Consider the following 3,895-nt stretch of genomic DNA (forward strand, 5'->3'; position numbering starts at 1 on the left):
ACTGAGGTAAATTATTTGCACTTACAATCCTTTCAAAAATTCGTGTGCTCCCTCATAGGAGAAAGAAGTGGCGCGGCAGCGCAAAATAAATAAAACAAAGTCATTTCTTCTAATTATTATTAGTCTCCTATCTTTATATGACTTATATACATCAGTAAGAATAATGCAATACTTAATTATTTGGTCTCAAAATTAAAAAAAAACTTATAAAAGCTGTATTTGTCTGTTTGTGGTACGTGATAGTTTTACTTCCCTAAACAAATAAAATCATAGTAAAACATCTTTTAATTTGAAACATATTTATTTATGCAAACTCATGAGAAATTGATTAAAAAGACTAACTAAATTCGCTAAAATAATTAAATATGTCCACGGCAATTAACTAAACATTCAAGATTGTATCTGGGGTATACAGTCGGTGTTCTCAAAAACGTTTTGGTTACGTATAATAATTTTTATTGGTACTATAAATTAATGTGTACTGCGGGTACATAATTACTTGAATTAATTAGTCAAATCACTATAACGTTTCTTGGTTTGTCGATGTCGCAAGAGGAAAGGAAATGTGTCACAGTGGCAAATGTCGTTTCGATCATAAATTTCCGCTGTGCACTCAAGTTTACGTAATATTGTTTTGTTTATTTGCATTGTTCTTGAATAAATAAAAGAAAAAATGCATACGTATACAAACAGAAAGGTATCCAAACGGTCGACACACTTAAAGGCACATAATGCTGTTGTGCCGGCACGGGGTACGTTAGTTAAAGAAATAAAACAAAACGGAATATTTTGAGAATGTACAAATCTTGTTGTGAATCATGAACTTAAAATAAATGTTATTGATTTATTCCTAGATGCTCCTATCTATTAAATATTATTTATTTATCATTACAAAGTCTTCAACCCGAAAACATAATACGTACCTCCACTATATCCTACCTTGAGTCAATCTTTCCGTTTATCAACTATAGCATTTGCGAACAGTAAGCTAAATCTGCCCCTTGTAAATCTTGTTTCTGTTTTTAATAGATCTCTAACTACCCCCTTATGTTTGATAAAGTATTCTACAAATCTATTTCGTCTATTTCTTATTGATTTCCATAACGTTTACGTTTCACTCCATTAGGGGTAACATTTTGAAAATTTATTTTACAGTGATTGATACGGTTGTTATCAATAAGTGCTTTCAATAAAACATTTTTGTGAATCAATCCGAGTTTTTTCATCATGTATGGTTCACCAAAAGTTAATGGCTTTGCAATTTGTCAATTTTAGGTATCTAGGAAGTCAGATAAGTCAGAAGAGAAGGAGTAGTAGGGATATATAAAGCAGAGGATAGCGCAGGATCGAGTCGCCTTCAATAAAAAGAAGTCACTTTTATGCTCGCGAATGGTTAATTTAGAAATTCGAAAAAGATTGTTAAAGGTGTATGTTTGGAAGCCAGCGCTGTACGGGTGCGAAACATGGACAGTGGGCGCGGCGGAAAAGGAAAGGTTAGAAGGGTTCGAAATGTGGTCTTACAGGAGAATGATAAGGATACCGTGGATAGAGAAGGTTAGAAATGAAGAGGTATTAGAAAGAGTAAGAGGAGAGGTCTCTATGGAAGTCAATAAGAAATAGGCGAGATAAGTTAGTAGGACACCTTCTCAGGCGTGAAGATCTAGTCAGAGACATATTAGAGGCAGAAACGGTAGTTAGGAGGGGTAGAGGTAGACCTAGATTAGATTACTGTTCGCAAATTGTTAAGGATATGGCTTGCTCTAGATTTAGGGTAATGCGAAGATTAGCTCAGAACAGGAAAGAGTGGAGGTACGTGTCCAACCAGTCTTAGGACTGACGACCTTATGATGAGGAGAAATATGCAGTTTATTTGATTTAAAACACTTTTTTAATTCTGCAATTAAAACATGCTAGATTTGATCTTTTTTGGAAATTTCAAATATTATATACTTTTTTATACTTATACGGAATCTTGCCCAATTTAATTTAAATCTAATTCAATAACGGCTAATTCATAAAAGGGGTAATAAGGACGGAACTTTCATATTAAGTATAATGCTAAATCAATTCAACAAGTAGCTTAAAGTTTACGCCCAGTTCTCTATAATACTTGTGATGTTTATTTGTAAGAAGGAAGGTTTCACACCTTTAAAAAGATGTGCAAAAAGCTGCTCTCTCAGTTCCATCAATGGCAAAACATAAGAGGCTGTGGTAAAGGAAATTGACAATTACAAGAATACATTCGAAACTTTTCTTATATGGTATAACTGTACTACATATTGGTAAAACCTCATCAGAAGGTGTTAATTACTCGACGTAGTCGATTTTCCTGTGAAGTAAAAGCTCAAAAAATTTCTACAAATAGGAAAAAAGTGTGTATTTATTTAACCGCGGCAGAAGCTACCTATACTACGTATATTTATTTTATACTTGGCATATAATACATACATATGCGTAATAACAATTATGTATTTATTTAAAAAATCTTCAATTACGTATTTAAATCACACGCAATGCCACTCCTACTGGCCGGGGTGCAATTTCGCAACGGTGCGTGAAAACGGGATATAATGGATTAAACTAGATTAACGATAAGTTAGGTTAGCACGGACTTTAACCGAATAATTCATTTAATTGCTGAACATCACAAGATCAGGAAAATAGCACATGAACTAAGTGAGTGTTGTAGTCTTGTTGTTTCCTATATTTACAGGAATGTGGGTGAGAAACAGAAGTTTTTTCTTTTGAACGAGAGGGACCTCCGTCACCATGTTCCTCATAACCTTTCTTTTATTTGATACCACAGACTCCTTGCGGGGTTACCCTAAATATTAAAATATTATGGTTTCGTTGTTTAAGTTAAGTTTAGAGTTAAGTAAGGTGGGGCTTAGGTTAGGTTAAGTTAGGTTTAGAGTTAAGTAAGGTGGAGGTTAAGTTAGATTAATGTTTATGTTTTCAGATAGGAAAAAGTATAACTTTAATAATAGAAAAAGAAATTTCAATAATTGTTCATGAATTGTTATAATGGACTAATCACTTTTCGTGTTTATATTAATTTTCACTTTTCTTATAAATGAAATTATACGCTAAGTTACTGAGAGTACCTGCGCAATGTTTGCACTGATACAAACTTGAACTTTGACTTTAACTGTTTCTAAATTACCTACACATTACAATTAACGTTTTCCAACAACATCCTTACGTCTGCCTGCGAAAGAAAATGAGCTTATGCCGCACAGAATTATCCATAATTTTACTCCCGAACAGTTATTACTAATAAGTACCTTATTATCCGCCTTTGTAAACTTGGACGAGGCCTTACGTTACCGATAATACCGTTAGAAACACCTGTCAAGTAAGCAAAAACCTGCTTGTTAGTGCCCAGATTTGTTAGAGATTAATTGTTACTAATAACAACACTTGAATTTTTTTTTTTATTTCGAAAAAATCGAGCAGATAAATTCTTAGAGAACACGCAAGACATATGTCACGAATTATTTATATTTAACAGTAGAACCTTAATAAATCAATTACTGCTTACCTAAAAATCTTAAAGTAAGCCGATTTTCGGTATCTAGCAAGTCAGATAACAGGATGAAGGATTATATTAGAAGCAGAAACAGACATTATTACGGGTAGAGGTAGACAGATTAGATTATATTACTGTTCACAAACAGTTAAGGATGCAGGATGTCGGAGTTTTAGGGAAATGCGAAGATTCAGGACTGGAAAGAGTAGAGGTGCATGTCCAACTAGTTTTAGGACTGAAGACCTTATGATAATGATGATTAGCAGCAAAAGTAATTAAAACAAAAATAAAAAGTTTTTATAAAGAGAACGATTATATTACTAATTTTTTGTTAATACTAATAAACTAATATCTAAAGATTGACTT

This window comes from Agrilus planipennis, unplaced genomic scaffold (assembly GCF_000699045.2).
Source record: "Agrilus planipennis isolate EAB-ADULT unplaced genomic scaffold, Apla_2.0 scaffold133, whole genome shotgun sequence".
NCBI lineage: Eukaryota > Metazoa > Arthropoda > Insecta > Coleoptera > Buprestidae > Agrilus > Agrilus planipennis.